Source organism: Oncorhynchus mykiss, chromosome 12, assembly GCF_013265735.2.
Source record: "Oncorhynchus mykiss isolate Arlee chromosome 12, USDA_OmykA_1.1, whole genome shotgun sequence".
Taxonomy (NCBI): Eukaryota; Metazoa; Chordata; class Actinopteri; order Salmoniformes; family Salmonidae; genus Oncorhynchus; species Oncorhynchus mykiss.
In genome coordinates this window covers 16176061-16198719 of record NC_048576.1, presented here as the reverse complement: position 1 = coordinate 16198719, position 22659 = coordinate 16176061, and positions in this window count along the sequence as shown.

Sequence of the window (22659 nt, the reverse complement as noted above, 5' to 3'; positions counted from 1 at the left end):
GGACTGGAGAAAGAGAGGATAGAGACAAGGATAGGAGAAAGAGAGGATAGAGACACGGAGAAGAGACAGAGAGGATAGAGACAAGGAGAGGAGAAAAAGAGGATAGAGACAAGGAGAGGAGAAAGAGAGGATAGAGACAAGGAGAGGAGACAGAGAGGATAGAGACAAGGAGAGGAGACAGAGAGGATAGAGCAGAGATAAAGAGGAAACAGAGGGGATAGAGACAAGGAGAGGAGAAAGAGATGATAGAGCAGGGATACAGAGGAGTCAGAGAGGATAGAGACAAGGATAGGAGAAAGAGAGGATATAGACAAGGAGAGGAGACAGAGAGGATAGAGCAGGGATACAGAGATAACAGAGAGGATAGAGGGTGGACACAGAGGAAACAGAAAGGATAGAGGAAGGACTTAAAGGAAACAGAGAGGGTAGGGGAGGATATAGAGAAGGACTGATAAAGGATGGAGGAGTATAGAGCAGGGATACAGAGGAGACAGAGAGGATAGAGACAAGGAGAAGAGAAAGAGAGGATAGAGACAAGGAGAGGAGACAGATAGGATAGAGCAGGGATACAGAGGAAAACAGAGAGGAAAGAGACAAGGAGAGAAGCAAGAGAGGATAGAGACAAGGAGAGGAGGCAGAGATGATAGAGCAGGCATACAGAGGAAACAGAGAGGATACAGACAAGGAGAGGAAACAGAGAGGATAGAGACAAGGAGAGGAGAAAGAGAGGATAGAGACAAGGAGAGGAGACAGAGTGGATAGAGACAAGGAGAGGAGAAAGAGAAGATAGAGACAAGGAGAGGAGACAGAGAGGATGGAGACAAGGAGAGGAGACAGAGAGGATAGAGACAAGGAGCGGAGAAAGAGAGGATAGAGAAAAGGAGAGGAGGCAGAGAGTATAGAGCAAAGATACAGAGGAGAAAGCGAGGATAGAGACAATGAGAGGAGAAAGAGATCATAGAGACAAGGAGAGGAGCCAGAGAGGATATAGGGAGGATACAGAGGAGAAAGAGAGGATAGAGACAAGAAGAGGAGAAAGAAAGGATATAGACAAGGATAGGAGAAAGAGAGGATAGAGACAAGGAGATGAGGCAGAGAGGGATGAAAAAGAGGAGGCAGAGAGGATAGAGGGAGAATATAGAGGAGACAGAGAGGATAGAGGTATGATATGGAGGAGGCAGAGAGTTTATAGAGTAGACAGAAAGGATAGAGAGGATATTAAGGAGACATAGAGGACAGAGTTAAGATATAGAGGGGAGAGAGTGGATATAGAGGAGGCAGAGGAGATAGAGGGAGGATATATAGGAGACATAGAGGATAGAGGGAGGACATATAGGAAACAGAGAGGAAAAAGTGAGAATATAGAGGAAACAGAGAGGATAGAGTGTGGATACAGAGGAAAAAGAGAGGATAGAGACAAGGAGAGGAGAAAGAGAGGATATAGACAAGGAGAGGAGACAGAGAGGACAAAGCAGGGATACAGAGGAAACAGAGAGGATAGAGGGTGGACACAGAGGAAACAGAAAGGATAGAGGAAGGACTTAAAGGAAACAGAGAGGGTAGAGGGAGGATATAGAGAAGGACTGATAAAGGATGGAGGAGTATAGAGCAGGGATACAGAGGAGACAGAGAGGATAGAGACAAGGAGAAGAGAAAGAGAGGATAGAGACAAGGACAGGAGACAGAGTATAGAGCAGGGATACAGAGGAAACAGATTGGATAGAGACAAGGAGAGGAGAAAGAGAGGATATAGGGGGGATACAGAGGATAAAGAGAAGATAGAGACAAGGACTGGAGAAAGAGAGGATAGAGACAAGGATAGGAGAAAGAGAGGATAGAGACACGGAGAAGAGACAGAGAGGATAGAGACAAGGAGAGGAGAAAGAGAGGATAGAGACAAGGAGAGGAGAAAGAGAGGATAGAGACAAGGAGAGGAGACAGAGAGGATAGAGACAAGGAGAGGAGACAGAGAGGATAGAGCAGAGATAAAGAGGAAACAGAGGGGATAGAGACAAGGAGAGGAGAAAGAGATGATAGAGCAGGGATACAGAGGAGTCAGAGAGGATAGAGACAAGGAGAGGAGACAGAGAGGATAGAGACAAGGAGTGTAGACAGAGAGTATAGAGCAGGGATACAGAGGAAACAGATTGGATAGAGATAAGGAGAGGAGAAAGAGAGGATATAGGGGGGATACAGAGGATTAAGAGAAGATAGAGACAAGGACTGGAGAAAGAGAGGATAGAGACAAGGATAGGAGAAAGAGAGGATAGAGACACGGAGAAGAGACAGAGAGGATAGAGACAAGGAGAGGAGAAAGAGAGGATAGAGACAAGGAGAGGAGAAAGAGAGGATAGAGACAAGGAGAGGAGACAGAGAGGATAGAGACAAGGAGAGGAGACAGAGAGGATAGAGCAGAGATAAAGAGGAAACAGAGGGGATAGAGACAAGGAGAGGAGAAAGAGATGATAGAGCAGGGATACAGAGGAGTCAGAGAGGATAGAGACAAGGAGAGGAGACAGAGAGGATAGAGACAAGGAGAGGAGGCAGAGAGGATACAGACAAGGAGAGTAGGCAGAGAGGATAGAGACAATGAGAGGAGGCAGAGATGATAGAGCAAGGGTACAGAGGAGACAGTTAGGATAGAGACAAGGAGATGAGAAAGAGAGGATAGAGACAAGGAGAGGAGGCAGAGATGATAGATACAATGAGAGGAGGCAGAGATGATAGAGCAGGGGTACAGAGGAGACAGTTAGGATAGAGACAATGAGATGAGAAAGAGAGGATAGAGACAAGGAGAGGAGGCAGAGATGATAGATACAATGAGAGGAGGCAGAGATGATAGAGCAGGGGTACAGAGGAGACAGTTAGGATAGAGACAATGAGATGAGAAAGAGAGGATAGAGACAAGGAGAGGAGGCAGAGATGATAGAGCAGGGATACAGAGGAAACAGAGAGGATACAGACAAGGAGAGGAGAAGGAGAGGATAGAGACAAGGAGAGGAGACAGAGAGGATAGAGCAGGGATACAGAGGAAACAAAGAGGAAAGAGACAAGGAGAGGAGCAAAAGAGGACAGAGACAAGGAGAGGAGAAAGAGAGGATAGAGACAAGGAGAGGAGAAAGAGGGGATAGAGACAATGAGAGGAGAAAGAGAGGATAGAGACAAGGAGAGGAGAAAGAGAAGATAGAGACAAGGAGAGGAGAAAGATAGGATATAGGGAGGATACAGAGGAGACAGAGAGGGTAGAGACAAGGAGAGGAGAAAGAGAGGATAGATACAAGGAGAGGAGGCAGAGAGGATATAGGGAGGATACAGAGACGACAGAGAGGATAGAGACAAGGAGAGGAGGCAGAGAGGATAGAGACAAGGAGAGGAGACAGAGAGGAGAGAGCAGGGATACAGAGGAAACCGAGAGGAAAGAGACAAGAGACAGAAAGGATAGAGAGGATATTGAGGAGACATAGAGGATAGAGTTAAGATATAGAGGGGAGAGAGTGGATATAGAGGAGGCAGAGAGGATAGAGGGAGGATATATAGGAGACATAGAGGAAAAAGTGAGAATATAGAGGAAACAGAGAGGATAGAGTGTGGATACAGAGGAAAAAGAGAGGATAGAGACAAGGATAGGAGAAAGAGAGGATATAGACAAGGAGAGGAGACAGAGAGGATAGAGCAGGGATACAGAGATAACAGAGAGGATAGAGGGTGGACACAGAGGAAACAGAAAGGATAGAGGAAGGACTTAAAGGAAACAGAGAGGGTAGGGGAGGATATAGAGAAGGACTGATAAAGGATGGAGGAGTATAGAGCAGGGATACAGAGGAGACAGAGAGGATAGAGACAAGGAGAAGAGAAAGAGAGGATAGAGACAAGGAGAGGAGACAGATAGGATAGAGCAGGGATACAGAGGAAAACAGAGAGGAAAGAGACAAGGAGAGAAGCAAGAGAGGATAGAGACAAGGAGAGGAGGCAGAGATGATAGAGCAGGCATACAGAGGAAACAGAGAGGATACAGACAAGGAGAGGAAACAGAGAGGATAGAGACAAGGAGATGAGGCAGAGAGGGATGAAAAAGAGGAGGCAGAGAGGATAGAGGGAGAATATAGAGGAGACAGAGAGGATAGAGGTATGATATGGAGGAGGCAGAGAGTTTATAGAGTAGACAGAAAGGATAGAGAGGATATTAAGGAGACATAGAGGACAGAGTTAAGATATAGAGGGGAGAGAGTGGATATAGAGGAGGCAGAGGAGATAGAGGGAGGATATATAGGAGACATAGAGGATAGAGGGAGGACATATAGGAAACAGAGAGGAAAAAGTGAGAATATAGAGGAAACAGAGAGGATAGAGTGTGGATACAGAGGAAAAAGAGAGGATAGAGACAAGGAGAGGAGAAAGAGAGGATATAGACAAGGAGAGGAGATAGAGAGGATAAAGCAGGGATACAGAGGAAACAGAGAGGATAGAGGGTGGACACAGAGGAAACAGAAAGGATAGAGGAAGGACTTAAAGGAAACAGAGAGGGTAGAGGGAGGATATAGAGAAGGACTGATAAAGGATGGAGGAGTATAGAGCAGGGATACAGAGGAGACAGAGAGGATAGAGACAAGGAGAAGAGAAAGAGAGGATAGAGACAAGGACAGGAGACAGAGTATAGAGCAGGGATACAGAGGAAACAGATTGGATAGAGACAAGGAGAGGAGAAAGAGAGGATATAGGGGGGATACAGAGGAGAAAGAGAAGATAGAGACAATGACTGGAGAAAGAGAGGAAAGAGACAAGGATAGGAGAAAGAGAGGATAGAGACACGGAGAAGAGACAGAGAGGATAAAGACAAGGAGAGGAGAAAGAGAGGATAGAGACAAGGAGAGGAGAAAGAGAGGATAGAGACAAGGAGAGGAGACAGAGAGGATAGAGACAAGGAGAGGAGACAGAGAGGATAGAGCAGAGATAAAGAGGAAACAGAGGGGATAGAGACAAGGAGAGGAGAAAGAGATGATAGAGCAGGGATACAGAGGAGTCAGAGAGGATAGAGACAAGGATAGGAGAAAGAGAGGATATAGACAAGGAGAGGAGACAGAGAGGATAGAGCAGGGATACAGAGATAACAGAGAGGATAGAGGGTGGACACAGAGGAAACAGAAAGGATAGAGGAAGGACTTAAAGGAAACAGAGAGGGTAGGGGAGGATATAGAGAAGGACTGATAAAGGATGGAGGAGTATAGAGCAGGGATACAGAGGAGACAGAGAGGATAGAGACAAGGAGAAGAGAAAGAGAGGATAGAGACAAGGAGAGGAGACAGATAGGATAGAGCAGGGATACAGAGGAAAACAGAGAGGAAAGAGACAAGGAGAGAAGCAAGAGAGGATAGAGACAAGGAGAGGAGGCAGAGATGATAGAGCAGGCATACAGAGGAAACAGAGAGGATACAGACAAGGAGAGGAAACAGAGAGGATAGAGACAAGGAGAGGAGAAAGAGCGGATAGAGACAAGGAGAGGAGACAGAGTGGATAGAGACAAGGAGAGGAGAAAGAGAAGATAGAGACAAGGAGAGGAGACAGAGAGGATGGAGACAAGGAGAGGAGACAGAGAGGATAGAGACAAGGAGCGGAGAAAGAGAGGATAGAGAAAAGGAGAGGAGGCAGAGAGTATAGAGCAAAGATACAGAGGAGAAAGCGAGGATAGAGACAATGAGAGGAGAAAGAGATCATAGAGACAAGGAGAGGAGCCAGAGAGGATATAGGGAGGATACAGAGGAGAAAGAGAGGATAGAGACAAGAAGAGGAGAAAGAAAGGATATAGACAAGGATAGGAGAAAGAGAGGATAGAGACAAGGAGATGAGGCAGAGAGGGATGAAAAAGAGGAGGCAGAGAGGATAGAGGGAGAATATAGAGGAGACAGAGAGGATAGAGGTATGATATGGAGGAGGCAGAGAGTTTATAGAGTAGACAGAAAGGATAGAGAGGATATTAAGGAGACATAGAGGACAGAGTTAAGATATAGAGGGGAGAGAGTGGATATAGAGGAGGCAGAGGAGATAGAGGGAGGATATATAGGAGACATAGAGGATAGAGGGAGGACATATAGGAAACAGAGAGGAAAAAGTGAGAATATAGAGGAAACAGAGAGGATAGAGTGTGGATACAGAGGAAAAAGAGAGGATAGAGACAAGGAGAGGAGAAAGAGAGGATATAGACAAGGAGAGGAGACAGAGAGGATAAAGCAGGGATACAGAGGAAACAGAGAGGATAGAGGGTGGACACAGAGGAAACAGAAAGGATAGAGGAAGGACTTAAAGGAAACAGAGAGGGTAGAGGGAGGATATAGAGAAGGACTGATAAAGGATGGAGGAGTATAGAGCAGGGATACAGAGGAGACAGAGAGGATAGAGACAAGGAGAAGAGAAAGAGAGGATAGAGACAAGGACAGGAGACAGAGTATAGAGCAGGGATACAGAGGAAACAGATTGGATAGAGACAAGGAGAGGAGAAAGAGAGGATATAGGGGGGATACAGAGGAGAAAGAGAAGATAGAGACAAGGACTGGAGAAAGAGAGGATAGAGACAAGGATAGGAGAAAGAGAGGATAGAGACATGGAGAAGAGACAGAGAGGATAGAGACAAGGAGAGGAGAAAGAGAGGATAGAGACAAGGAGAGGAGAAAGAGAGGATAGAGACAAGGAGAGGAGACAGAGAGGATAGAGACAAGGAGAGGAGACAGAGAGGATAGAGCAGAGATAAAGAGGAAACAGAGGGGATAGAGACAAGGAGAGGAGAAAGAGATGATAGAGCAGGGATACAGAGGAGTCAGAGAGGATAGAGACAAGGATAGGAGAAAGAGAGGATATAGACAAGGAGAGGAGACAGAGAGGATAGAGCAGGGATACAGAGATAACAGAGAGGATAGAGGGTGGACACAGAGGAAACAGAAAGGATAGAGGAAGGACTTAAAGGAAACAGAGAGGGTAGGGGAGGATATAGAGAAGGACTGATAAAGGATGGAGGAGTATAGAGCAGGGATACAGAGGAGACAGAGAGGATAGAGACAAGGAGAAGAGAAAGAGAGGATAGAGACAAGGAGAGGAGACAGATAGGATAGAGCAGGGATACAGAGGAAAACAGAGACGAAAGAGACAAGGAGAGAAGCAAGAGAGGATAGAGACAAGGAGAGGAGGCAGAGATGATAGAGCAGGCATACAGAGGAAACAGAGAGGATACAGACAAGGAGAGGAAACAGAGAGGATAGAGACAAGGAGAGGAGAAAGAGAGGATAGAGACAAGGAGAGGAGACAGAGTGGATAGAGACAAGGAGAGGAGAAAGAGAAGATAGAGACAAGGAGAGGAGACAGAGAGGATGGAGACAAGGAGAGGAGACAGAGAGGATAGAGACAAGGAGCGGAGAAAGAGAGGATAGAGAAAAGGAGAGGAGGCAGAGAGTATAGAGCAAAGATACAGAGGAGAAAGCGAGGATAGAGACAATGAGAGGAGAAAGAGATCATAGAGACAAGGAGAGGAGCCAGAGAGGATATAGGGAGGATACAGAGGAGAAAGAGAGGATAGAGACAAGAAGAGGAGAAAGAAAGGATATAGACAAGGATAGGAGAAAGAGAGGATAGAGACAAGGAGATGAGGCAGAGAGGGATGAAAAAGAGGAGGCAGAGAGGATAGAGGGAGAATATAGAGGAGACAGAGAGGATAGAGGTATGATATGGAGGAGGCAGAGAGTTTATAGAGTAGACAGAAAGGATAGAGAGGATATTAAGGAGACATAGAGGACAGAGTTAAGATATAGAGGGGAGAGAGTGGATATAGAGGAGGCAGAGGAGATAGAGGGAGGATATATAGGAGATATAGAGGATAGAGGGAGGACATATAGGAAACAGAGAGGAAAAAGTGAGAATATAGAGGAAACAGAGAGGATAGAGTGTGGATACAGAGGAAAAAGAGAGGATAGAGACAAGGAGAGGAGAAAGAGAGGATATAGACAAGGAGAGGAGACAGAGAGGATAAAGCAGGGATACAGAGGAAACAGAGAGGATAGAGGGTGGACACAGAGGAAACAGAAAGGATAGAGGAAGGACTTAAAGGAAACAGAGAGGGTAGAGGGAGGATATAGAGAAGGACTGATAAAGGATGGAGGAGTATAGAGCAGGGATACAGAGGAGACAGAGAGGATAGAGACAAGGAGAAGAGAAAGAGAGGATAGAGACAAGGACAGGAGACAGAGTATAGAGCAGGGATACAGAGGAAACAGATTGGATAGAGACAAGGAGAGGAGAAAGAGAGGATATAGGGGGGATACAGAGGAGAAAGAGAAGATAGAGACAAGGACTGGAGAAAGAGAGGATAGAGACAAGGATAGGAGAAAGAGAGGATAGAGACACGGAGAAGAGACAGAGAGGATAGAGACAAGGAGAGGAGAAAGAGAGGATAGAGACAAGGAGAGGAGAAAGAGAGGATAGAGACAAGGAGAGGAGACAGAGAGGATAGAGACAAGGAGAGGAGACAGAGAGGATAGAGCAGAGATAAAGAGGAAACAGAGGGGATAGAGACAAGGAGAGGAGAAAGAGATGATAGAGCAGGGATACAGAGGAGTCAGAGAGGATAGAGACAAGGAGAGGAGACAGAGAGGATAGAGACAAGGAGTGTAGACAGAGAGTATAGAGCAGGGATACAGAGGAAACAGATTGGATAGAGATAAGGAGAGGAGAAAGAGAGGATATAGGGGGGATACAGAGGATTAAGAGAAGATAGAGACAAGGACTGGAGAAAGAGAGGATAGAGACAAGGATAGGAGAAAGAGAGGATAGAGACACGGAGAAGAGACAGAGAGGATAGAGACAAGGAGAGGAGAAAGAGAGGATAGAGACAAGGAGAGGAGAAAGAGAGGATAGAGACAAGGAGAGGAGACAGAGAGGATAGAGACAAGGAGAGGAGACAGAGAGGATAGAGCAGAGATAAAGAGGAAACAGAGGGGATAGAGACAAGGAGAGGAGAAAGAGATGATAGAGCAGGGATACAGAGGAGTCAGAGAGGATAGAGACAAGGAGAGGAGACAGAGAGGATAGAGACAAGGAGAGGAGGCAGAGAGGATACAGACAAGGAGAGTAGGCAGAGAGGATAGAGACAATGAGAGGAGGCAGAGATGATAGAGCAAGGGTACAGAGGAGACAGTTAGGATAGAGACAAGGAGATGAGAAAGAGAGGATAGAGACAAGGAGAGGAGGCAGAGATGATAGATACAATGAGAGGAGGCAGAGATGATAGAGCAGGGGTACAGAGGAGACAGTTAGGATAGAGACAATGAGATGAGAAAGAGAGGATAGAGACAAGGAGAGGAGGCAGAGATGATAGATACAATGAGAGGAGGCAGAGATGATAGAGCAGGGGTACAGAGGAGACAGTTAGGATAGAGACAATGAGATGAGAAAGAGAGGATAGAGACAAGGAGAGGAGGCAGAGATGATAGAGCAGGGATACAGAGGAAACAGAGAGGATACAGACAAGGAGAGGAGAAGGAGAGGATAGAGACAAGGAGAGGAGACAGAGAGGATAGAGCAGGGATACAGAGGAAACAAAGAGGAAAGAGACAAGGAGAGGAGCAAAAGAGGACAGAGACAAGGAGAGGAGAAAGAGAGGATAGAGACAAGGAGAGGAGAAAGAGGGGATAGAGACAATGAGAGGAGAAAGAGAGGATAGAGACAAGGAGAGGAGAAAGAGAGGATATAGGGAGGATACAGAGACGACAGAGAGGATAGAGACAAGGAGAGGAGGCAGAGAGGATAGAGACAAGGAGAGGAGACAGAGAGGAGAGAGCAGGGATACAGAGGAAACCGAGAGGAAAGAGACAAGAGACAGAAAGGATAGAGAGGATATTGAGGAGTCATAGAGGATAGAGTTAAGATATAGAGGGGAGAGAGTGGATATAGAGGAGGCAGAGAGGATAGAGGGAGGATATATAGGAGACATAGAGGAAAAAGTGAGAATATAGAGGAAACAGAGAGGATAGAGTGTGGATACAGAGGAAAAAGAGAGGATAGAGACAAGGATAGGAGAAAGAGAGGATATAGACAAGGAGAGGAGACAGAGAGGATAGAGCAGGGATACAGAGATAACAGAGAGGATAGAGGGTGGACACAGAGGAAACAGAAAGGATAGAGGAAGGACTTAAAGGAAACAGAGAGGGTAGGGGAGGATATAGAGAAGGACTGATAAAGGATGGAGGAGTATAGAGCAGGGATACAGAGGAGACAGAGAGGATAGAGACAAGGAGAAGAGAAAGAGAGGATAGAGACAAGGAGAGGAGACAGATAGGATAGAGCAGGGATACAGAGGAAAACAGAGAGGAAAGAGACAAGGAGAGAAGCAAGAGAGGATAGAGACAAGGAGAGGAGGCAGAGATGATAGAGCAGGCATACAGAGGAAACAGAGAGGATACAGACAAGGAGAGGAAACAGAGAGGATAGAGACAAGGAGAGGAGAAAGAGAGGATAGAGACAAGGAGAGGAGACAGAGTGGATAGAGACAAGGAGAGGAGAAAGAGAAGATAGAGACAAGGAGAGGAGACAGAGAGGATGGAGACAAGGAGAGGAGACAGAGAGGATAGAGACAAGGAGCGGAGAAAGAGAGGATAGAGAAAAGGAGAGGAGGCAGAGAGTATAGAGCAAAGATACAGAGGAGAAAGCGAGGATAGAGACAATGAGAGGAGAAAGAGATCATAGAGACAAGGAGAGGAGCCAGAGAGGATATAGGGAGGATACAGAGGAGAAAGAGAGGATAGAGACAAGAAGAGGAGAAAGAAAGGATATAGACAAGGATAGGAGAAAGAGAGGATAGAGACAAGGAGATGAGGCAGAGAGGGATGAAAAAGAGGAGGCAGAGAGGATAGAGGGAGAATATAGAGGAGACAGAGAGGATAGAGGTATGATATGGAGGAGGCAGAGAGTTTATAGAGTAGACAGAAAGGATAGAGAGGATATTAAGGAGCCATAGAGGACAGAGTTAAGATATAGAGGGGAGAGAGTGGATATAGAGGAGGCAGAGGAGATAGAGGGAGGATATATAGGAGACATAGAGGATAGAGGGAGGACATATAGGAAACAGAGAGGAAAAAGTGAGAATATAGAGGAAACAGAGAGGATAGAGTGTGGATACAGAGGAAAAAGAGAGGATAGAGACAAGGAGAGGAGAAAGAGAGGATATAGACAAGGAGAGGAGACAGAGAGGATAAAGCAGGGATACAGAGGAAACAGAGAGGATAGAGGGTGGACACAGAGGAAACAGAAAGGATAGAGGAAGGACTTAAAGGAAACAGAGAGGGTAGAGGGAGGATATAGAGAAGGACTGATAAAGGATGGAGGAGTATAGAGCAGGGATACAGAGGAGACAGAGAGGATAGAGACAAGGAGAAGAGAAAGAGAGGATAGAGACAAGGACAGGAGACAGAGTATAGAGCAGGGATACAGAGGAAACAGATTGGATAGAGACAAGGAGAGGAGAAAGAGAGGATATAGGGGGGATACAGAGGAGAAAGAGAAGATAGAGACAATGACTGGAGAAAGAGAGGAAAGAGACAAGGATAGGAGAAAGAGAGGATAGAGACACGGAGAAGAGACAGAGAGGATAGAGACAAGGAGAGGAGAAAGAGAGGATAGAGACAAGGAGAGGAGAAAGAGAGGATAGAGACAAGGAGAGGAGACAGAGAGGATAGAGACAAGGAGAGGAGACAGAGAGGATAGAGCAGAGATAAAGAGGAAACAGAGGGGATAGAGACAAGGAGAGGAGAAAGAGATGATAGAGCAGGGATACAGAGGAGTCAGAGAGGATAGAGACAAGGAGAGGAGACAGAGAGGATAGAGACAAGGAGAGGAGGCAGAGAGGATACAGACAAGGAGAGTAGGCAGAGAGGATAGATACAATGAGAGGAGGCAGAGATGATAGAGCAAGGGTACAGAGGAGACAGTTAGGATAGAGACAAGGAGATGAGAAAGAGAGGATAGAGACAAGGAGAGGAGGCAGAGATGATAGATACAATGAGAGGAGGCAGAGATGATAGAGCAGGGGTACAGAGGAGACAGTTAGGATAGAGACAATGAGATGAGAAAGAGAGGATAGAGACAAGGAGAGGAGGCAGAGATGATAGAGCAGGGATACAGAGGAAACAGAGAGGATACAGACAAGGAGAGGAGAAGTAGAGGATAGAGACAAGGAGAGGAGACAGAGAGGATAGAGCAGGGATACAGAGGAAACAAAGAGGAAAGAGACAAGGAGAGGAGACAGAGAGGATAGAGACAAGGAGAGGAGGCAGAGAGGATACAGACAAGGAGAGTAGGCAGAGAGGATAGATACAATGAGAGGAGGCAGAGATGATAGAGACAAGGAGAGGAGAAATGGAGGATAGAGACAAGAAGAGGAGAAAGAGAGGATAGAGACAAGGAGTGTAGACAGAGAGTATAGAGCAGGGATACAGAGGAAACAGATTGGATAGAGATAAGGAGAGGAGAAAGAGAGGATATAGGGGGGATACAGAGGATTAAGAGAAGATAGAGACAAGGACTGGAGAAAGAGAGGATAGAGACAAGGATAGGAGAAAGAGAGGATAGAGACACGGAGAAGAGACAGAGAGGATAGAGACAAGGAGAGGAGAAAGAGAGGATAGAGACAAGGAGAGGAGAAAGAGAGGATAGAGACAAGGAGAGGAGACAGAGAGGATAGAGACAAGGAGAGGAGAAAGAGAGGATAGAGCAGAGATAAAGAGGAAACAGAGGGGATAGAGACAAGGAGAGGAGAAAGAGATGATAGAGCAGGGATACAGAGGAGTCAGAGAGGATAGAGACAAGGAGAGGAGACAGAGAGGATAGAGACAAGGAGAGGAGGCAGAGAGGATACAGACAAGGAGAGTAGGCAGAGAGGATAGAGACAATGAGAGGAGGCTGAGATGATAGAGCAAGGGTACAGAGGAGACAGTTAGGATAGAGACAAGGAGATGAGAAAGAGAGGATAGAGACAAGGAGAGGAGGCAGAGATGATAGATACAATGAGAGGAGGCAGAGATGATAGAGCAGGGGTACAGAGGAGACAGTTAGGATAGAGACAATGAGATGAGAAAGAGAGGATAGAGACAAGGAGAGGAGGCAGAGATGATAGATACAATGAGAGGAGGCAGAGATGATAGAGCAGGGGTAAAGAGGAGACAGTTAGGATAGAGACAATGAGATGAGAAAGAGAGGATAGAGACAAGGAGAGGAGACAGATAGGATAGAGCAGGGATACAGAGGAAAACAGAGAGGAAAGAGACAAGGAGAGAAGCAAGAGAGGATAGAGACAAGGAGAGGAGGCAGAGATGATAGAGCAGAGATAAAGAGGAAACAGAGGGGATAGAGACAAGGAGAGGAGAAAGAGATGATAGAGCAGGGATACAGAGGAGTCAGAGAGGATAGAGACAAGGATAGGAGAAAGAGAGGATATAGACAAGGAGAGGAGACAGAGAGGATAGAGCAGGGATACAGAGATAACAGAGAGGATAGAGGGTGGACACAGAGGAAACAGAAAGGATAGAGGAAGGACTTAAAGGAAACAGAGAGGGTAGGGGAGGATATAGAGAAGGACTGATAAAGGATGGAGGAGTATAGAGCAGGGATACAGAGGAGACAGAGAGGATAGAGACAAGGAGAAGAGAAAGAGAGGATAGAGACAAGGAGAGGAGACAGATAGGATAGAGCAGGGATACAGAGGAAAACAGAGAGGAAAGAGACAAGGAGAGAAGCAAGAGAGGATAGAGACAAGGAGAGGAGGCAGAGATGATAGAGCAGGCATACAGAGGAAACAGAGAGGATACAGACAAGGAGAGGAAACAGAGAGGATAGAGACAAGGAGAGGAGAAAGAGAGGATAGAGACAAGGAGAGGAGACAGAGTGGATAGAGACAAGGAGAGGAGAAAGAGAAGATAGAGACAAGGAGAGGAGACAGAGAGGATGGAGACAAGGAGAGGAGACAGAGAGGATAGAGACAAGGAGCGGAGAAAGAGAGGATAGAGAAAAGGAGAGGAGGCAGAGAGTATAGAGCAAAGATACAGAGGAGAAAGCGAGGATAGAGACAATGAGAGGAGAAAGAGATCATAGAGACAAGGAGAGGAGCCAGAGAGGATATAGGGAGGATACAGAGGAGAAAGAGAGGATAGAGACAAGAAGAGGAGAAAGAAAGGATATAGACAAGGATAGGAGAAAGAGAGGATAGAGACAAGGAGATGAGGCAGAGAGGGATGAAAAAGAGGAGGCAGAGAGGATAGAGGGAGAATATAGAGGAGACAGAGAGGATAGAGGTATGATATGGAGGAGGCAGAGAGTTTATAGAGTAGACAGAAAGGATAGAGAGGATATTAAGGAGCCATAGAGGACAGAGTTAAGATATAGAGGGGAGAGAGTGGATATAGAGGAGGCAGAGGAGATAGAGGGAGGATATATAGGAGACATAGAGGATAGAGGGAGGACATATAGGAAACAGAGAGGAAAAAGTGAGAATATAGAGGAAACAGAGAGGATAGAGTGTGGATACAGAGGAAAAAGAGAGGATAGAGACAAGGAGAGGAGAAAGAGAGGATATAGACAAGGAGAGGAGACAGAGAGGATAAAGCAGGGATACAGAGGAAACAGAGAGGATAGAGGGTGGACACAGAGGAAACAGAAAGGATAGAGGAAGGACTTAAAGGAAACAGAGAGGGTAGAGGAAGGATATAGAGAAGGACTGATAAAGGATGGAGGAGTATAGAGCAGGGATACAGAGGAGACAGAGAGGATAGAGACAAGGAGAAGAGAAAGAGAGGATAGAGACAAGGACAGGAGACAGAGTATAGAGCAGGGATACAGAGGAAACAGATTGGATAGAGACAAGGAGAGGAGAAAGAGAGGATATAGGGGGGATACAGAGGAGAAAGAGAAGATAGAGACAATGACTGGAGAAAGAGAGGAAAGAGACAAGGATAGGAGAAAGAGAGGATAGAGACACGGAGAAGAGACAGAGAGGATAGAGACAAGGAGAGGAGAAAGAGAGGATAGAGACAAGGAGAGGAGAAAGAGAGGATAGAGACAAGGAGAGGAGACAGAGAGGATAGAGACAAGGAGAGGAGACAGAGAGGATAGAGCAGAGATAAAGAGGAAACAGAGGGGATAGAGACAAGGAGAGGAGAAAGAGATGATAGAGCAGGGATACAGAGGAGTCAGAGAGGATAGAGACAAGGAGAGGAGACAGAGAGGATAGAGACAAGGAGAGGAGGCAGAGAGGATACAGACAAGGAGAGTAGGCAGAGAGGATAGATACAATGAGAGGAGGCAGAGATGATAGAGCAAGGGTACAGAGGAGACAGTTAGGATAGAGACAAGGAGATGAGAAAGAGAGGATAGAGACAAGGAGAGGAGGCAGAGATGATAGATACAATGAGAGGAGGCAGAGATGATAGAGCAGGGGTACAGAGGAGACAGTTAGGATAGAGACAATGAGATGAGAAAGAGAGGATAGAGACAAGGAGAGGAGGCAGAGATGATAGAGCAGGGATACAGAGGAAACAGAGAGGATACAGACAAGGAGAGGAGAAGTAGAGGATAGAGACAAGGAGAGGAGACAGAGAGGATAGAGCAGGGATACAGAGGAAACAAAGAGGAAAGAGACAAGGAGAGGAGACAGAGAGGATAGAGACAAGGAGAGGAGGCAGAGAGGATACAGACAAGGAGAGTAGGCAGAGAGGATAGATACAATGAGAGGAGGCAGAGATGATAGAGACAAGGAGAGGAGAAATGGAGGATAGAGACAAGAAGAGGAGAAAGAGAGGATAGAGACAAGGAGTGTAGACAGAGAGTATAGAGCAGGGATACAGAGGAAACAGATTGGATAGAGATAAGGAGAGGAGAAAGAGAGGATATAGGGGGGATACAGAGGATTAAGAGAAGATAGAGACAAGGACTGGAGAAAGAGAGGATAGAGACAAGGATAGGAGAAAGAGAGGATAGAGACACGGAGAAGAGACAGAGAGGATAGAGACAAGGAGAGGAGAAAGAGAGGATAGAGACAAGGAGAGGAGAAAGAGAGGATAGAGACAAGGAGAGGAGACAGAGAGGATAGAGACAAGGAGAGGAGAAAGAGAGGATAGAGCAGAGATAAAGAGGAAACAGAGGGGATAGAGACAAGGAGAGGAGAAAGAGATGATAGAGCAGGGATACAGAGGAGTCAGAGAGGATAGAGACAAGGAGAGGAGACAGAGAGGATAGAGACAAGGAGAGGAGGCAGAGAGGATACAGACAAGGAGAGTAGGCAGAGAGGATAGAGACAATGAGAGGAGGCAGAGATGATAGAGCAAGGGTACAGAGGAGACAGTTAGGATAGAGACAAGGAGATGAGAAAGAGAGGATAGAGACAAGGAGAGGAGGCAGAGATGATAGATACAATGAGAGGAGGCAGAGATGATAGAGCAGGGGTACAGAGGAGACAGTTAGGATAGAGACAATGAGATGAGAAAGAGAGGATAGAGACAAGGAGAGGAGGCAGAGATGATAGATACAATGAGAGGAGGCAGAGATGATAGAGCAGGGGTAAAGAGGAGACAGTTAGGATAGAGACAATGAGATGAGAAAGAGAGGATAGAGACAAGGAGAGGAGACAGATAGGATAGAGCAGGGATACAGAGGAAAACAGAGAGGAAAGAGACAAGGAGAGAAGCAAGAGAGGATAGAGACAAGGAGAGGAGGCAGAGATGATAGAGCAGAGATAAAGAGGAAACAGAGGGGATAGAGACAAGGAGAGGAGAAAGAGATGATAGAGCAGGGATACAGAGGAGTCAGAGAGGATAGAGACAAGGATAGGAGAAAGAGAGGATATAGACAATGAGAGGAGACAGAGAGGATAGAGCAGGGATACAGAGATAACAGAGAGGATAGAGGGTGGACACAGAGGAAACAGAAAGGATAGAGGAAGGACTTAAAGGAAACAGAGAGGGTAGGGGAGGATATAGAGAAGGACTGATAAAGGATGGAGGAGTATAGAGCAGGGATACAGAGGAGACAGAGAGGATAGAGACAAGGAGAAGAGAAAGAGAGGATAGAGACAAGGAGAGGAGACAGATAGGATAGAGCAGGGATACAGAGGAAAACAGAGAGGAAAGAGACAAGGAGAGAAGCAAGAGAGGATAGAGACAAGGAGAGGAGGCAGAGATGATAGAGCAGGCATACAGAGGAAACAGAGAGGATACAGACAAGGAGAGGAAACAGAGAGGATAGAGACAAGGAGAGGAGAAAGAGAGGATAGAGACAAGGAGAGGAGACAGAGTGGATAGAGACAAGGAGAGGAGAAAGAGAAGATAGAGACAAGGAGAGGAGACAGAGAGGATGGAGACAAGGAGAGGAGACAGAGAGGATAGAGACAAGGAGCGGAGAAAGAGAGGATAGAGAAAAGGAGAGGAGGCAGAGAGTATAGAGCAAAGATACAGAGGAGAAAGCGAGGATAGAGACAATGAGAGGAGAAAGAGATCATAGAGACAAGGAGAGGAGCCAGAGAGGATATAGGGAGGATACAGAGGAGAAAGAGAGGATAGAGACAAGAAGAGGAGAAAGAAAGGATATAGACAAGGATAGGAGAAAGAGAGGATAGAGACAAGGAGATGAGGCAGAGAGGGATGAAAAAGAGGAGGCAGAGAGGATAGAGGGAGAATATAGAGGAGACAGAGAGGATAGAGGTATGATATGGAGGAGGCAGAGAGTTTATAGAGTAGACAGAAAGGATAGAGAGGATATTAAGGAGCCATAGAGGACAGAGTTAAGATATAGAGGGGAGAGAGTGGATATAGAGGAGGCAGAGGAGATAGAGGGAGGATATATAGGAGACATAGAGGATAGAGGGAGGACATATAGGAAACAGAGAGGAAAAAGTGAGAATATAGAGGAAACAGAGAGGATAGAGTGTGGATACAGAGGAAAAAGAGAGGATAGAGACAAGGAGAGGAGAAAGAGAGGATATAGACAAGGAGAGGAGACAGAGAGGATAAAGCAGGGATACAGAGGAAACAGAGAGGATAGAGGGTGGACACAGAGGAAACAGAAAGGATAGAGGAAGGACTTAAAGGAAACAGAGAGGGTAGAGGGAGGATATAGAGAAGGACTGATAAAGGATGGAGGAGTATAGAGCAGGGATACAGAGGAGACAGAGAGGATAGAGACAAGGAGAAGAGAAAGAGAGGATAGAGACAAGGACAGGAGACAGAGTATAGAGCAGGGATACAGAGGAAACAGATTGGATAGAGACAAGGAGAGGAGAAAGAGAGGATATAGGGGGGATACAGAGGAGAAAGAGAAGATAGAGACAATGACTGGAGAAAGAGAGGAAAGAGACAAGGATAGGAGAAAGAGAGGATAGAGACACGGAGAAGAGACAGAGAGGATAGAGACAAGGAGAGGAGAAAGAGAGGATAGAGACAAGGAGAGGAGAAAGAGAGGATAGAGACAAGGAGAGGAGACAGAGAGGATAGAGACAAGGAGAGGAGACAGAGAGGATAGAGCAGAGATAAAGAGGAAACAGAGGGGATAGAGACAAGGAGAGGAGAAAGAGATGATAGAGCAGGGATACAGAGGAGTCAGAGAGGATAGAGACAAGGAGAGGAGACAGAGAGGATAGAGACAAGGAGAGGAGGCAGAGAGGATACAGACAAGGAGAGTAGGCAGAGAGGATAGATACAATGAGAGGAGGCAGAGATGATAGAGCAAGGGTACAGAGGAGACAGTTAGGATAGAGACAAGGAGATGAGAAAGAGAGGATAGAGACAAGGAGAGGAGGCAGAGATGATAGATACAATGAGAGGAGGCAGAGATGATAGAGCAGGGGTACAGAGGAGACAGTTAGGATAGAGACAATGAGATGAGAAAGAGAGGATAGAGACAAGGAGAGGAGGCAGAGATGATAGAGCAGGGATACAGAGGAAACAGAGAGGATACAGACAAGGAGAGGAGAAGTAGAGGATAGAGACAAGGAGAGGAGACAGAGAGGATAGAGCAGGGATACAGAGGAAACAAAGAGGAAAGAGACAAGGAGAGGAGACAGAGAGGATAGAGACAAGGAGAGGAGGCAGAGAGGATACAGACAAGGAGAGTAGGCAGAGAGGATAGATACAATGAGAGGAGGCAGAGATGATAGAGACAAGGAGAGGAGAAATGGAGGATAGAGACAAGAAGAGGAGAAAGAGAGGATAGAGACAAGGAGTGTAGACAGAGAGTATAGAGCAGGGATACAGAGGAAACAGATTGGATAGAGATAAGGAGAGGAGAAAGAGAGGATATAGGGGGGATACAGAGGATTAAGAGAAGATAGAGACAAGGACTGGAGAAAGAGAGGATAGAGACAAGGATAGGAGAAAGAGAGGATAGAGACACGGAGAAGAGACAGAGAGGATAGAGACAAGGAGAGGAGAAAGAGAGGATAGAGACAAGGAGAGGAGAAAGAGAGGATAGAGACAAGGAGAGGAGAAAGAGAGGATAGAGACAAGGAGAGGAGAAAGAGAGGATAGAGCAGAGATAAAGAGGAAACAGAGGGGATAGAGACAAGGAGAGGAGAAAGAGATGATAGAGCAGGGATACAGAGGAGTCAGAGAGGATAGAGACAAGGAGAGGAGACAGAGAGGATAGAGACAAGGAGAGGAGGCAGAGAGGATACAGACAAGGAGAGTAGGCAGAGAGGATAGAGACAATGAGAGGAGGCAGAGATGATAGAGCAAGGGTACAGAGGAGACAGTTAGGATAGAGACAAGGAGATGAGAAAGAGAGGATAGAGACAAGGAGAGGAGGCAGAGATGATAGATACAATGAGAGGAGGCAGAGATGATAGAGCAGGGGTACAGAGGAGACAGTTAGGATAGAGACAATGAGATGAGAAAGAGAGGATAGAGACAAGGAGAGGAGGCAGAGATGATAGATACAATGAGAGGAGGCAGAGATGATAGAGCAGGGGTAAAGAGGAGACAGTTAGGATAGAGACAATGAGATGAGAAAGAGAGGATAGAGACAAGGAGAGGAGGCAGAGATGATAGAGCAGGGATACAGAGGAAACAGAGAGGATACAGACAAGGAGAGGAGAAGGAGAGGATAGAGACAAGGAGAGGAGACAGAGAGGATAGAGCAGGGATACAGAGGAAACAAAGAGGAAAGAGACAAGGAGAGGAGCAAAAGAGGACAGAGACAAGGAGAGGAGAAAGAGAGGATAGAGACAAGGAGAGGAGAAAGAGGGGATAGAGACAATGAGAGGAGAAAGAGAGGATAGAGACAAGGAGAGGAGAAATGGAGGATAGAGACAAGAAGAGGAGAAAGAGAGGATAGAGACAAGGAGTGTAGACAGAGAGTATAGAGCAGGGATACAGAGGAAACAGATTGGATAGAGATAAGGAGAGGAGAAAGAGAGGATATAGGGGGGATACAGAGGATTAAGAGAAGATAGAGACAAGGACTGGAGAAAGAGAGGATAGAGACAAGGATAGGAGAAAGAGAGGATAGAGACACGGAGAAGAGACAGAGAGGATAGAGACAAGGAGAGGAGAAAGAGAGGATAGAGACAAGGAGAGGAGAAAGAGAGGATAGAGACAAGGAGAGGAGACAGAGAGGATAGAGACAAGGAGAGGAGACAGAGAGGATTGAGCAGAGATAAAGAGGAAACAGAGGGGATAGAGACAAGGAGAGGAGAAAGAGATGATAGAGCAGGGATACAGAGGAGTCAGAGAGGATAGAGACAAGGAGAGGAGACAGAGAGGATAGAGACAAGGAGAGGAGGCAGAGAGGATACAGACAAGGAGAGTAGGCAGAGAGGATAGAGACAATGAGAGGAGGCAGAGATGATAGAGCAAGGGTACAGAGGAGACAGTTAGGATAGAGACAAGGAGATGAGAAAGAGAGGATAGAGACAAGGAGAGGAGGCAGAGATGATAGATACAATGAGAGGAGGCAGAGATGATAGAGCAGGGGTACAGAGGAGACAGTTAGGATAGAGACAATGAGATGAGAAAGAGAGGATAGAGACAAGGAGAGGAGGCATAGATGATAGAGCAGGGATACAGAGGAAACAGAGAGGATACAGACAAGGAGAGGAGAAGGAGAGGATAGAGACAAGGAGAGGAGACAGAGAGGATAGAGCAGGGATACAGAGGAAACAAAGAGGAAAGAGACAAGGAGAGGAGCAAAAGAGGACAGAGACAAGGAGAGGAGAAAGAGAGGATAGAGACAAGGAGAGGAGAAAGAGGGGATGGAGACAATGAGAGGAGAAAGAGAGGATAGAGACAAGGAGAGGAGAAATGGAGGATAGAGACAAGAAGAGTTGAAAGAGAGGATAGAGACAAGGAGTGTAGACAGAGAGTATAGAGCAGGGATACAGAGGAGAAAGAGAGGATAGAGACAATGAGAGGAGAAAGAGAGAATATAGGGAGGAAACAGAGGAGAAAGAGAGGATAGAGACAAGGAGAGGAGACAGAGAGGATAGAGCAGGGATACAGAGGAAACATAGAGGATAGAGACAAGGAGAGGAGAAAGAGAGGATAGAGACAAGGAGAGGAGACAGAGAGGATAGAGACAAGAAGAGGAGACAGAGAGGATAGAGCAGGGATACAGAGGAGAAAGAGAGGATAGAGACAAGGAGAGGAGGCAGAGATGATATAGCAGGGATACAGAGGAAACAGAGAGGATAGAGACAAGGAGAGGAGAAAGTGAGGATATAGACAAGGAAAGGAGACAGAGAGGATAGAGACAAGGAGAGGAGACAGAGAGGATCGAGCAGGGATACAGAGGAGAGAGAGGATATAGACAAGGAGAGGAGGCAGAGAGGATAGAGAGAAGGAGAGGAGAAAGATTGGATAGAGACAAGGAGAGAAGGAAGAGGGGATAGAGACAAGGAGATGAGCCAGAGGATAGAGCAAAGGAGAGGAGACAGAGAAGATAGAGACAAGGAGAGGAGAAAGAGAGGATAGAGACAAGGAGAGGAGACAGAGAGTATAAAGCAGGGATAAGGAGGAGACAGAGAGGATAGAGAAAAGGAGAAGAGAAAGAGAGGATAGAGACAAGTACAGGAGACAGAGAGTATAGAGCAGGGATTCAGAGGAAACAGAGTGGATAGAGACAAGGAGAGGAGACAGAGAGGATATAGGGAGGATACAGAGTAGAAAGAGAGGAAAGAGACAAGGAGAGGAGAAAGAGAGGATAGAGACAAGGAGAGGAGAAAGAGAGGATATAGACAAGGAGATGAGACAGAGAGGATAGAGACAAGGAGAGGAGACAGAGAGGATCGAGCAGGGATACAGAGGAAACAGGTTGGATAGAGACAAGGAGAGGAGAAAGAGAGGATATAGGGAGGATACAGCGGAGAAATAGAAGATAGAGACAAGGAGAGGAGAAAGAGAGGATAGAGACACGGAGAGGAGACAGAGAGGATATAGACAAGGAGAGGAGGCAGAGAGGATAGAGACAAAGGGAGGAGACAGAGAGGATAGAGACAAGGAGAGGAGAAAGAGAGGATAGAGACAAGGAGAGGAGACAGAGAGGATAGAGACAAGGAGAGGAGAAAGAGACAAGGAGAGGAAACAGAGCGTATAGAGACAAGGAGAGGAGGAAGAGAGGATAGAGACAAGGAGAGGAGACAGAGTGGATAGA